This window comes from Panthera uncia (genome assembly GCF_023721935.1).
Source record: "Panthera uncia isolate 11264 chromosome A1 unlocalized genomic scaffold, Puncia_PCG_1.0 HiC_scaffold_16, whole genome shotgun sequence".
Classification (NCBI taxonomy): domain Eukaryota; kingdom Metazoa; phylum Chordata; class Mammalia; order Carnivora; family Felidae; genus Panthera; species Panthera uncia.
Window position 1 is genome coordinate 49,839,711 of NW_026057576.1, and position 15,272 is coordinate 49,854,982.

Here is a 15,272-nt window from a genome sequence, read left to right on the forward strand (position 1 = left end):
TTTCTTTTCTTTTCTTTTCTTTTCTTTTCTTTTCTTTTCTTTTCTTTCTCTTTTCTATCAAGCTTCTCTTAATAAGCAGACCAAAACACACCTAGGACTAGCTTCCTTTATTTGAATTTGTTTTATTTTTAATTTTTTATTTTATTAATTTTTTTCTTCCTCCAAAATGACAAGATGGAAGAATTCACCCCAAAAGAAAGAACAGGAAGAAACAGCCAGGAATTTAATCAACACAGATATAACTAAGATATCTAAAACTAGAATTTAAAACTATGATTATGAGAATACTAGCTGGCATTGAGAAAAGCATAGAAGACATCGGAGAATCCCTTTCCGCAGAGATAAAAGAGCTAAAATCTAGCCAGGCCAAAATTAAAAAAGCCATCAACGAGATGCAATCTTGAATAGATGCCATGGAGGCAAGGATGGATGAAGCAGAGCAGAAAATTAGTGATATAGAAGATAAAATTATGGAAAATAATGAAGCTGAAAAGAAGAGGAAACAAAGGCAGATGATCATGATACAAAACTTAGAGAACTCAGAAACTTATTAAAGAGGAATAACATTCATATCATTGGAGTCTTAGAGGATGAAAAGAGAAAAAAGGGACAGAATGTTTATGTGAGCAAATTATCGCTGAAAACTTCACTAATTTGGGGAAGGACATAGACATTAAAGTCCAAGATGCACAGAGAACTCCCATTAAATTTAACAATATCCAACCATCACCAAGGCATATCATAGTCAAATTCACAAATTACACAGACAAGAAAAGAATCATGAAAGCAGCAAGGGGAAAAAATTTTTTTTTAACTAAAAGGAAGACAGATCAGGCTTGCAGCAGATCTGTCCACAGAAACATGGCAAGCCAGAAAGGAGTGGCAGGATATATTTAACATGCTGAATGGGAAAAATATGCAGCCAAGAATTCTTTATCCAGCAAGCCTGTCATTCAGAATAGAAGGAGAGATAAAAATTCTCCCAGTTAAACAAAAACCAGAAGAGTTTGTGACCACTAACCCAGCCTTGCAAGAAATTTTAAGGGAGACTCTTAGAGTAGAAGAAAAATAAACAAGCAAAAAAGACCAAAAGCAACAGAGACTAGAAATGACCAGAGAAAATCACCAGAAACACCAACTCTACAGGCAACAAATGGCACTAAATTCATATCTTTCAATAATCACTCTGAATGTAAATGGACTAAATTCTCCAATCAAAAGACATGAGGTATCAGAACAGATTAAAAAACAAAAACAGGGGCGCCTGGGTGGCGCAGTCGGTTAAGCGTCCGACTTCAGCCAGGTCACGATCTCGCGGTCCGTGAGTTCGAGCCCCGCGTCAGGCTCTGGACTGATGGCTCGGAGCCTGGAGCCTGTTTCTGATTCTGTGTCTCCCTCTCTCTCTGCCCCTCCCCCGTTCATGCTCTGTCTCTCTCTGTCCCAAAAATAAATAAAAAACGTTGAAAAAAAATTTAAAAAAAAATAAAAAATAAAAAACAAAAACAAAAACAAAAAACAAGACTGAGGCACCTGGGTGGCTCAGTCGGTTAAGCATCCGATTGGAGCTCAGGTCATGATCTCATGGTTCATGAGTTTGAGCCCTGCATCGGGCTCTGTGATGACAGCTCAGAGTCTGGAACCTGCAGCCTGCTTTGGATTCTGTGTCTGCCTCTCTCTCTGCCCCTCTCCCACTCACACTCTGTCTCTGTCTCTCAAAAATAAATAAATGTTAAAAAAAAAAAAAAAGATCTGTCTATACCCTGCCTACAAGAGACTCATTATAGACCTAAAGAAACCTGCAGTTTGAAAGTGAGGGGATGGAGAACTATTTGTCATGCTAATGGACATCAAAAGAAAGCCAGTGTAGCCATACTTCTCTCAGCCAAACTAGATTTTAAAATAAAGACTGTAACAAGAGATGAAGAAGAAAATTGTATGATAATTAAGGGGTCTATCCACCAAGAAGATCTAGGAGTTGTGAATATTTATGGCCCCAACTTGAAAGAATCTTAATATATAAGTCAATTACTAACAAATATAAAAAAAACTCACTGTTAAAGTCCCATACTATTATTGTATTATTTAATACCCCACTTACAACAATGGATACATCATCTAAGCAGAAAATCAACAAGGAAGCAATGGCTTTGAATGACACACTGGACTGGCTAGGCTTAACAGATATACTCAAAACATTTCATCCTAAAGCAGCAGAATACACATTCTTCTCAAGTGCACATGGAACATTCTTCAGAATAGATCAGATACTGGGTCACAAATCAGCCCTCAACAAGTACAGAAAGACTGAAATCATACCATGCATATTTTCAGACAACAAAGCTATGAAACTTGAACCACAAGAAAAAATGTGGAAAAACCACAAATACTTGGAAGTTAAAGAACATCCTAAAGAATGAATTGGCTAACCAAGAATTTAAACAGGAAATAAAAAAAGTACATGGAAACCAATGAAAATGAAAACATAGCAGTCCAAAACCTTTGGGATACAGCAAAGGCAGTCATAAAATGGAAGTATATAGCAATCTAGGTCTTCCTAAAGAAGGAAGAAATGTGTCAAATATACAACCTAAACTTACACTAAAGGAGCTGGAAAAAGAATGGCAAATAAAGCCCAAACCCAACAGAAGAAGGGAAATAATAAAGATTAGAACAGAAATCAATGACATCAGGGGCACCTGGGTGGCTCAGTTGGTTAAGCATCCGACTTTGGCTCAGGTCATGACCTCACAGTTTATGAGTTCAAGCCCCACATCAGGCTCTGCACTGACAGTTCAGAGCCTGGAACCTGCTTCCAATTCTGTGTCTCCTTCTCTCTCTATCTCTCTCTCTCTGTCTCTCAAAAGTAAATAAATATTAAAAAATTAAAAAAAATCAATGACATCAAAATAAAAAACAGAACAGATCAATGAAAACAAGGGTCTGGTTCTTTGAAAGAATTAAAAAATTGATAAACCCCTCACTAGACGTATCAAAAAGAACAAGGAAAGAACTCACATAAATAAAATCATGAATGAAAGAGAAATCACAACCAACACTGCAGGAATACAAACAATATAAGAGAGTACTATGAGAAATTATATACCAACAAATTGGACAATCTGGAAGAAATGGATGAATTCCTAGAACCATATAAACTACCAAAAATAGAAACAGGAAGAAATAGAAATTTTGAACAGAATCCTAACTAGTAAACAAATTGAATCAGTAATCAAAAATCCCCCAAATAAGAGTCCACGGCTGGATGGCTCTCAGGGGAATTCTACCAAACATTTAAAGAAGAATTCTTTAGAAGAATTCAAAAGAATACATATTCTTTTGAAACTGTTCCAAAAAATAGAAATGGAAGGAAAGCTTCCAAACTCATTCTATGAGGCCAGCATTACCTTGATTCCAAAACCAGACAAACCTACTAAAAAGAATTACAGGTTAACGTCCCTGATGAAACTTGATGCAAAAATTCTCAACAAGATACTAGCAAACCAAATATAACAATACATCAAAAGCCTTATTCACCACAGTCAAGTGGGAATTATTCCTGGGCTTCAGGGGTGGTTCAATATCCACAAAATCAATGTGATATACCACATTAATAAAAGAAAGGATAAGAGATGGGATAGGAAGATGGTGGCGTAGGAGGACGCTGGGCTCACTGCGCGTCCTGCTGATCACTTAGATTCCACCTACACCTGCCTAAATAACCCAGAAAACCGCCAGAGTATTAGCAGAACGGAGTCTCCGGAGCCAAGCGCAGATGAGAGGCCCACGGAAGAGGGGCCCCTCCTGAAGTGGATCACCTAAGGAGAAGCGAGCTAAGCCTGCCCCTCCTGCCCCCACCGTGTACCTTGCCTACCCACCCCAGCTAATACGCCAGATCCCCAGCACCACAAGCCTGGCAGTGTGCAAGTAGCCCAGACGGGCCACGCCACCCCACAGTGAATCCCACCCCTAGGAGAGGGGAAGAGAAGGCACACACCAGTCTGACTGTGGCCCCAGCGGTGGGCTGGGGGCAGACATCAGGTCTGACTGCGGCCCCGCCCACCAACTCCAGTTATACACCACAGCACAGGGGAAGTGCCCTGCAGGTCCTCACCACTCCAGGGACTATCCAAAATGACCAAACGGAAGAATTCCCCTCAGAAGAATCTCCAGGAAATAACAACAGCTAATGAACTGATCAAAAAGGATTTAAATAATATAACAGAAAGTGAATTTAGAATAATAGTCATAAAATTAATCACTGGGCTTGAAAACAGTATAGAGGACAGCAGAGAATCTCTTGCTACAGAGATCAAGGGACTAAGGAACAGTCACGAGGAGCTGAAAAGCGCTTTAAACGAAATGCAAAACAAAATGGAAACCACGACGGCTCGGCTTGAAGAGGTAGAGGAGAGAATAGGTGAACTAGAAGATAAAGTTATGGAAAAAGAGGAAGCTGAGAAAAAGAGAGATAAAAAAATCCAGGAGTATGAGGGGAAAATTAGAGAACTAAGTGATACACTAAAAAGAAATAATATATGCATAATTGGTATCCCAGAGGAGGAAGAGAGAGGGAAAGGTGCTGAAGGGGTACTTGAAGAAATAATAGCTGAGAACTTCCCTGAACTGGGGAAAGAAAAGGGCATTGAAATCCAAGAGGCACAGAGAACTCCCTTCAGACATAACTTGAATCGATCTTCTGCACGACATATCATAGTGAAACTAGCAAAATACAAGGATAAAGAGAAAATTCTGAAAGCAGCAAGGGATAAATGTGCCCTCACATATAAAGGGAGACCTATAAGACTCATGACTGATCTCTCTTTTGAAACTTGGCAGGCCAGAAAGGCTTGGCACGATATCTACAGTGTGCTAAACAGAAAAAATATGCAGCCGAGAATCCTTTATCCAGCAAGTCTGTCATTTAGAATAGAAGGAGAGATAAAGGTCTTCCCAAACAAACAAAAACTGAAGGAATTTGTCACCACGAAACCAGCCCTACAAGAGATCCTAAGGGGGATCCTGTGAGACAAAGTACCAGAGACATCACTACAAGCATAAAACATACAGACATCACAATGACTCTAAACCCATATCTTTCTATAATAACACTGAATGTAAATGGATTAAATGCGCCAACCAAAAGACATAGGGTATCAGAATGGATAAAAAAACAAGACCCATCTATTTGCTGTCTACAAGAGACTCATTTTAGACCTGAGGACACCTTTAGATTGAGAGTGAGGGGATGGAGAACTATTTATCATGCTACTGGAAGCCAAAAGAAAGCTGGAGTAGCCATACTTATATCAGACAAACTGGACTTTAAATTAAAGGCTGTAACAAGAGATGAACAAGGGCATTATATAATAATTACAGGGTCTATCCATCAAGAAGAGCTAACAATTATAAATGTCTATGTGCCGAATACCGGAGCCCCCAAATATATAAAAAAATTACTCATAAACATAAGCAACCTTATTGATAAGAATGTGGTCATTGCAGGGGACTTTAACACCCTACTTACAGAAATGAATAGATCATCTAGACACATGGTCAATGAAGAAACAAGGGCCCTGAATGATACATTGGATCAGATGGACTTGACAGATATATTTAGAACTCTGCATCCCAAAGCAACAGAATATACTTTCTTCTCGAGTGCACATGGAACATTCTCCAATATAGATCATATACTGGGTCACAAAACAGCCCTTCATAAGTTTACAAGAATTGAAATTATACCATGCATACTTTCAGACCACAATGCTATGAAGCTTGAAATCAACCACAGGAAAAAGTCTGGAAAACCTCCAAAAGCGTGGAGGTTAAAGAACACCCTACTAAAGAATGAGTGGGTCAACCAGGCAATTAGAGAAGAAATTAAAAAATATATGGAAACAAACGAAAATGAAAATACAACAATCCAGGGGCGCCTGGGTGGCTCAGTTGGTTAGGCGTCCGACTTCGGCTCAGGTCACGATCTCGCGGTATGTGAGTTCGGGCCCCGCGTCGGGCTCTGTGCTGACTGCTCAGAGCCTGGAGCCTGTTTCAGATTCTGCGTCTCCCTCTCTCTCTGACCCTCCCCCGTTCATGCTCTGTCTCTGTCTCAAAAATAAATGTTTAAAAAAAAACATTTAAAAAAAAAAAAAAGAAAAAGAAAATACAACAATCCAAACGCTTTGGGACACAGTGAAGGCAGTCCTGAGAGGAAAATACATTGCAATCCAGGCCTATCTCAAGAAACAAGAAAAATCCCAAATACAAAATCTAACAGCACACCTAAAGGAAATAGAAGCAGAACAGCAAAGGCAGCCTAAACTCAGCAGAAGAAGAGAAATAATAAAGATCAGAGCAGAAATAAAAAATATAGAATCTAAAAAACCGGTAGAGCAGATCAATGAAACCAAGAGTTGGTTTTTTGAAAAAATAAACAAAATTGACAAACCTCTAGCCAGGCTTCTCAAAAAGAAAAGGGAGATGACCCAAATAGATAAAATCATGAATGAAAATGGAATGATTACAACCAATCCCTCAGAGATACAAACAATTATCAGGGAATACTATGAAAAATTATATGCCAACAAATTGGACAACCTGGAAGAAATGGACAAATTCCTAAACACCCACACTCTTCCAAAACTCAATCAGGAGGAAATAGAAAGCTTGAACAGACCCATAACTAGCGAAGAAATTGAATTGGTTATCAAAAATCTCCCAACAAATAAGAGTCCAGGACCAGATGGCTTCCCAGGGGAGTTCTACCAGATGTTTAAAGCAGAGATAATACCTATCCTTCTCAAGCTATTCCAAGAAATAGAAAGGGAAGGAAAACTTCCAGACTCATTCTATGAAGCCAGTATTACTTTGGTTCCTAAACCAGACAGAGACCCAGTAAAAAAAGAGAACTACAGGCCAATATCCCTGATGAATATGGATGCAAAAATTCTCAATAAGATACTAGCAAATCGAATTCAACAGCATATAAAAAGAATTATTCACCATGATCAAGTGGGATTCATTCCTGGGATGCAGGGCTGGTTCAACATTCGCAAATCAATCAACGTGATACATCACATTAATAAAAAAAAAAAGAGAAGAACCATATGATCCTGTCAATCGATGCAGAAAAGGCCTTTGACAAAATCCAGCACCCTTTCTTAATAAAAACCCTTGAGAAAGTCGGGATAGAAGGAACATACTTAAAGATCATAAAGGCCATTTATGAAAAGCCCACAGCTAACATCATCCTCAACGGGGAAAAACTGAGAGCTTTTTCCCTGAGATCAGGAACACGACAGGGATGCCCACTCTCACCGCTGTTGTTTAATATAGTGCTGGAAGTTCTAGCATCAGCAATCAGACAACAAAAGGAAATCAAAGGCATCAAAATTGGCAAAGATGAAGTCAAGCTTTCGCTTTTTTCAGATGACATGATATTATACATGGAAAATCCGATAGACTCCACCAAAAGTCTGCTAGAACTGATACATGAATTCAGCAAAGTTGCAGGATACAAAATCAATGTACAGAAATCAGTTGCATTCTTATACACTAACAATGAAGCAACAGAAAGACAAATAAAGAAACTGATCCCATTCACAATTGCACCAAGAAGCATAAAATACCTAGGAATAAATCTAACCAAAAATGTAAAAGATCTGTATGCTGAAAACTATAGAAAGCTTATGAAGGTAATTGAAGAAGATTTAAAGAAATGGAAAGACATTCCCTGCTCATGGATTGGTAGAATAAATATTGTCAAAATGTCAATACTACCCAAAGCTATCTACACATTCAATGCAATCCCAATCAAAATTGCACCAGCATTCTTCTCGAAACTAGAACAAGCAATCCTAAAATTCATATGGAACCACAAAAGGCCCCGAATAGCCAAAGTAATTTTGAAGAAGACCAAAGCAGGAGGCATCACAATCCCAGACTTTTGCCTCTACTACAAAGCTGTAATCATCAAGACAGCATGGTATTGGCACAAAAACAGACACATAGACCAATGGAATAGAATAGAAACCCCAGAACTAGACCCACAAACGTATGGCCAACTCATCTTTGACAAAGCAGGAAAGAATATCCAATGGAAAAAAGACAGTCTCTTTAACAAATGGTGCTGGGAGAACTGGACAGCAACATGCAGAAGGTTGAAACTAGACCACTTTCTCACACCAGTCACAAAAATAAACTCAAAATGGATAAAGGACCTGAATGTGAGACAGGAAACCATCAAAACCCTAGAGGAGAAAGCAGGAAAAGACCTCTCTGACCTCAGCCGTAGCAATCTCTTACTCGACACATCCCCAAAGGCAAGGGAATTAAAAGCAAAAATGAATTACTGGGACCTTATGAAGATAAAAAGCTTCTGCACAGCAAAGGAAACAACCAACAAAACTAAAAGGCAACCAACGGAATGGGAAAAGATATTTGCAAATGACATATCAGACAAAGGGCTAGTATCCAAAATCTATAAAGAGCTCACCAAACTCCACACCCGAAAAACAAATAACCCAGTGAAGAAATGGGCAGAAAACATGAATAGACACTTCTCTAAAGAAGACATCCGGATTGCCAACAGGCACATGAAAAGATGTTCAATGTCGCTCCTCATCAGGGAAATAACAATCAAAACCACACTCAGATATCACCTCACGCCGGTCAGAGTGGCCAAAATGAACAAATCAGGAGACTATAGATGCTGGAGAGGATGTGGAAAAACGGGAACCCTCTTGCACTGTTGGTGGGAATGCAAATTGGTGCAGCTGCTCTGGAAAGCAGTGTGGAGGTTCCTCAGAAAATTAAAAATAGACCTACCCTATGACCCAGCAATAGCACTGCTAGGAATTTACCCAAAGGATACAGGAGTACTGATGCATAGGGGCACTTGTACCCCAATGTTTATAGCAGCACTCTCAACAATAGCCAAATTATGGAAAGAGCCTAAATGTCCATCAACTGCTGAATGGATAAAGAAATTGTGGTTTATATAAACAATGGAATACTATGTGGCAATGAGAAAGAATGAAATATGGCCTTTTGTAGCAACGTGGATGGAACTGGAGAGTGTGATGCTAAGTGAAATAAGCCATACAGAGAAAGACAGATACCATATGGTTTCACTCTTATGTGGATCCTGAGAAACTTAACAGAAACCCATGGGGGAGGGGAAGGAAAAAAAAAAAAAGAGGTTAGAGTGGGAGAGAGCCAAAGCATAAGAGACTGTTAAAAACTGAGAACAAACTGAGGGTTGATGGGGGGTGGGAGGGAGGGGAGGGTGGGGGATGGGTATTGAGGAGGGCACCTTTTGGGATGAGCACTGGGTGTTGTATGGAAACCAATTTGACAAAAATTTCATATATTGGAAAAAAAAAGAGTTATAAGACCAATAAAAAACAATAGGAGAAGTAATAAATGATATAGATATTATAATTAGGATATTAAGATCATATGTTTATTATTGATGGTATGTTCAAGGAAATAGAAAGAAATTAATAAAATGATTAAAATATGGAAATTTCAATAGATATTTGAAACTTATATAAAAGAATCAATCAGCTTAGCAGAATTAAACAATAAAACATCTAAATGTAAAAAAAAAAAAAAAAGAAAGGATAAGAACCATATGATCCTCTCAAAAGATGCAGAAAAAGCATTTGACAAAATATAGCATCCTTTCTTGATGAATACCCTCAAAAAAGTAGGGATAGAAGAAATATACTTCAACATCATAAAGGCCATATACAAAAGACTCACAGCTAATATCATCCTCAATGGGGAAAAGCTAAGAGCTTTCCCCCTAAGGTCAAGAACACAGCAGGGATGTCTACTCTCACCAATGTCGTTCAACATAATACTGGAAACCCTAGCCTCAGCAATCAGATAACAAAAAGAAATAAAAGGTATACAAATTGTCAAGGAAGAAGTCAAATTTTCACTCTCTGCAGATGACATGATACCCTACGTGGAAAACCCAAAAGACTCCATCAAAAATTTGCTAGAACTGATACATGAATTCAGCAGTCACAGGACATAAAATCAATGTACAGAAATCAGTTGCATTTGGGTATACTAATAATGAAACAGCAGAAAGAGAAATCAAGGAATTGACCCCATTTACAACTGCACCAAAACTCATAAGATACCTAGGAATAAACCCAATTAAAGAGGTAAAACCTAGGTATGCTGAAAATTATAGAATTCTTATGAAAGAAGTTGAGGAAGACACAAAGAAATGGAAGAACATTCCATGCTCATGGATTGGAAGAACAAATATTGTTAAAATGTCTATACTACCCAAAGCAATCTACATGTTCAATGCCATCCCTATCAAAATAACACCAACATTCTTCACAGAGCCAGAGCAAACAATTCTAAAATGTGTGTAGAACCAGAGAAGACTCTTTATAGCCAAAGGAAAACCATAGCTGGAGGAATCACAATTCCAGACTTGAAGCTGTATTACAAAGCTGTAATCATCAAGGCAGATGGTACTGGCACAAAAACAGACACATAGATCAATGGAACAGAATAGAGAACCCAGAAATGAACCCACAAATGTATGGCCAACTAATCTTCAACAAACCAGGAAAAAATATCCAATGGAAAATGGTGTTGGGAAAACTGGACAACGACATGCAGAAGAATGAAACTGGGCCACTTTCTTGCACCATACACAAAAAATAAGTTCAAAATGGATGAAAGACCAAAATGTGAGATAGGAAACCATCAAAATCCTGCGGTAAAACACAGGCAGCAACCTCTTTGACGTCAGTGACAGCAACTGCTTACTAGACACGTCTCCAGAGGCAACAGAAACAAAAGCAAACATGAGCTATCGGGACCTCATTAAGATAAAAAGCTTCTGCACAGTGAAGGAAACAATCAACAAAACTAAAAGGCAACCGACAGAATGGGAGAAAATATTTGCAGATGACATATCGGATAAAAGGTTAGCATCCAAAATCTATAAAGAACTTATCAAACTCAACACTCAGAAAACAAATAATCCAGTGAAGAAATGGGCAGAGGACATGAATGGACACTTTTCCAAAGAAGACATCCAGATGGCTAACAGACACATGAAAAAATGCTCAATATCACTCATCAGAGGAATACAAATCAAAACCACAAGATACCACCTCACACCCGTCAGAATGTCTAAAATTAACAACTTAGGAAACAACAGATGTTGGCAAGGATGCAGAGAAAGGGGAACCCTTTTGCATTGTTGGTGGGACTGCAAACTGGTGCAGCCACTCTGGAAAACATTATGATGGCTCCTCAAAGAATTAAAAACAGAACTACCCTATGACCCAGCAATAGTACTGCTATATATTTACCCAAAGGATACAAAAATGCTGATTCGAAGGGGCACATGCACCTCAATGTTTATAGCAGCACTATCAACAATAGCCAAATTATGGAAAGAGCCCAAATGTCCATTGACTGATAAATGTATAAAGAAAATGGTGTATATATAATCACAAAGGAATATAACTCAGTGATCAAAACGAAGGAAATCTTATGATTTGCAACAACATAGATGGAACAACGTAGATGTATTATACTAAGTGAAATAAGTCAGTCACAGGAAAACAAATATATGATTTCACTTATATGTGGAATTTAAGAAACAAAATGATAAACATAGGTAAAGGAAAGGAAAAATAAGACAAAAACAGAGAGGAAGGCAATCCATAAAAGGCTCTTAACTGTAGAGAACAAACAGGGTTTGTTTGGGTTGTTGGCGGATTGCTGGGTTGGATAGGCTAAATGGATGATGGGCATTAAAGAGGACATGTGTTGAAAGACTTCAAGCTGTATTACAAAGCTGTAATCATCAAGACAGTATGGTATGGCACAAGAACAGACACTCACATCAATGGAACAGAATAGAGAACCCAGAAATGGATCCACAAATGCATGGCCAACTAATCTTTGACAAAGCAGGAAAGAATATCCAATGGAATAAAGACAGTCTCTTCAGCAAGTGGTGCTGGGAAAACTGGACAGCGACATGCAGAAGAATGAACCTGGACCACTTTCTTACACCATACACAAAAATAAAGTCAAAATGGATGAAAGACTTCAATGTAAGACAGGAAGCCATCCAAATCCTCGAGGAGAAAGCAGGCAAAAACCTCTTTGATCTTGGCCGCAGCAACTTCTTACTCAACACGTCTCTGGAGGCAAGGGAAACAAAAGCAAAAATGAACTACTGGGACCTCATCAAAATAAAAAGCTTCTGCACAGAGAAGGAGACAATCAGCAAAACTAAAAGGCATCCAACAGAATGGGAGAAGATATTTGCAAACAACATATCAGATAAAGGGTTAGTATCCAAAATCTGTGAAGAACTTCTCAAACTCAACACCCCAAAAACAAATAATCCAGTGAAGAAATGGGCAAAAGACATGAATAGACGCTTCTCCAAAGAAGACATCCAGATGGCCAACCGACACATGAAAAAATGCTCATCATTCATCATCAGGGAAATACAAATCAAAACCACAATGAGATACCACCTCACACCTGTCAGAATGGCTAACATTAAAAACTCAGGCAACAACAGATGTTGGTGAGGATGTGGAGAAAGAGGATCTTTTTTTCACTGCTGGTGGGAATGCAAACTGGTGTAGCCACTCTGGAAAACAGTATTGAGGTTCCTCAAAAAACTAAAAATAGAACTACCCTATGACCCAGCAATTGCACTACTAGGTATTTATCCAAGGGATACAGGTGTGCTGTTTCAGAGGGGCACATGCAGCCCAATGTTTATAGAAGCACTATCAACAGTAGCCAAAGTATGGAAAGAGCCCAAATGTCCATCAATGGATGAATGGATAAAGAAGAAGTGGTATATATATACAATGGAGTATTACTCGGCAATCAAAAAGAATGAAATCTTGCCATTTGCAACTACATGGATGGAACTAGAGGGTATTATGCTAAGCGAAATTAGAAAAAGACAAATATCATATGACTTCACTCATATGAGGACTTTAAGACACAGAACAGATGAACATAAGGGAAGGGAAGCAAAAATCATAAAAACGGGGAGGGGAACAAAACATAAGAGACTCTTAAATATGAAGAACAAACAGAGGGTCACTGGAGGGGTTGTGGGAGGGGGGATGGGCTAAAGGGGGTAAGGGGCATTAGAAATCTACTCCTGAAATCATTGTTACACTATATGCTAACTAACTTGGATGTAAATTAGAAAAATAAATTAAAAAAAAAAAAAAGAGGGCACATGTTGGGATGAGTACTGCATATTATATGTAAGTGATGAATCACTAAATTCTACTCCTGAAACAATACTACACTATATGTTAACTAACTTGCATCTAAAAAAAAAATAAAGAAAAGGAAAAAATAAAACTAGTGGGGCTTAACTCTGGGTACTTTATGTTTTTAGTTTTATTCTTTGTTTTTTAAACGTTTAATTCCAGTTAGTTAGCATATAGTGTTATATTAGTTTCATGCATACAATATACTAATTCAACACTTTCATACATCACCCTGTGCTCATCATAAGTGCGCTTCTTGAAAAATTAACAGACCTTAACTTCAAGAGAGCCTGGAGGGCAATAGGAAACAGAGGCCTCACTCTTAAAAAGCTAGCATAATAACTCTGCCCAAGACACAGCACAGAACTAGTAGTTTGAAAAGCACTTGGGGGATGCACGAAGATTTATTTGCTAATCTCAGAACCTGTGCTAAAGGAGCAGGGATCTTCAGGAGACTTCTCCAAGAACAAACATGCTAGTGGATACCATTTTCTTCCCCTCCCCGACCTAGATAGCTAGACATTTGCAGGAACCAGCACTAACAGTCTCCATCTTGCTAGTGCCATGTGCCCAACTCACTGTTCCCCTGCAGACCCACCCCATCCAACCCACCCATCTTGGCAGGCATCCCGACGAAGCCACTTTTGCACTGCCATACCCTGCAAGCAGGCCTGTCAGGAACTGGCTCCTCTCCAAAATAACTCCTGCCCTGGGGAGAGGGGGAGATAGCCCCACACACCAGCATGCCCATGGTTCAAGCAGCCAAGGCTTTATTAGCTGGCTGTACAGGGAGAAAGCCCAGGCATTTAATGTGCTCATAGCTGTGGCAGAGAGGCTGACTGCAGACGGCTAGCTTAACTGCTGACACTGCCCACTTACAAGCCCACAGCAACCTCATATAGGCCCTTCAATAGCAAAGGGACCAAACCCTCACTAGTGTGCCAATAGCAGGCAAAGCAGGTCATTGCAGCCAAGTGGGCTAAAAGTGAATGTGCTACAGCCACAAGAGTAGGACACATGCAACCCAAATAGGAGACACTCATAAGGCTCCTGGTTCTTGTATGAGGGGAAATTGTACTACAGGTCACAGGACCTCTTCTACACCAGACCACTACAATCAAGACCTGGAGATGTAACTGCGATCCCTCATATGTAGAAACAAACTCAGAGGGGTGTCTGGGTGTCTCAGTCAGTTAAGCATCTGACTTCAGCTCAGGTCATGATCTCACTGTTCGTGGGTTCAAGCCCCATGTTGGGCTCTGTGATGACAGCTCAGAGCTTGGAGCCTGCTTCAGATTCTGTCTGTCTTTCTCTCTCTCTCTCTCTGTTCCTTCCCTGCTCACACTCTGTCTCTCTCAAAAATAAACAAACATTAAAAAAAAAGAAACTTGGAGTTAGATAAAATAAAGAGACAAAGGAAAATGTTCTAAATGAAAGAACAAGATAAAATAATAGCAGAAGAACTACATGAAACAGAGATAAGCAATGTGTCTGATAAAGAATTCAAAGTAATGGACTTAAAGAGAGTCATTGAACTTGAAAAAAAGAGAGTGGATAAGCTCAATGAGAACTTCACCAGGAGACAGAAAACATTAAAAAAAAAAAAAAACAGATGAAGAATTCAATAACTAAATTAAAAATACATTACAGGGAATCACCTTCAGATCAGAGGATGCAGAAGAAAGAATCAGTAATCTGAAAAAGTAGTAGAAAGCAACCAAGATGAACAGCAAAAAGAAAAAAGAATAAGAAATAAGAATAGGGTAAGGGGACTCAGTGACATTATCAAACATAATGACATTTGCAATTTAGGGTTATTAAAAGGAGAAGAGACAGGAGGGGGCAGAAGACTTATTTGAAGGAATAATTACTGAAAACTTCCCTAGTTTGGAGAAGAAAACACACATACAGTCTCAGAAGCTCACAGAGAGCCTCTAAAAGATTAACCCAAGATGGGCTACACCAAGACACATA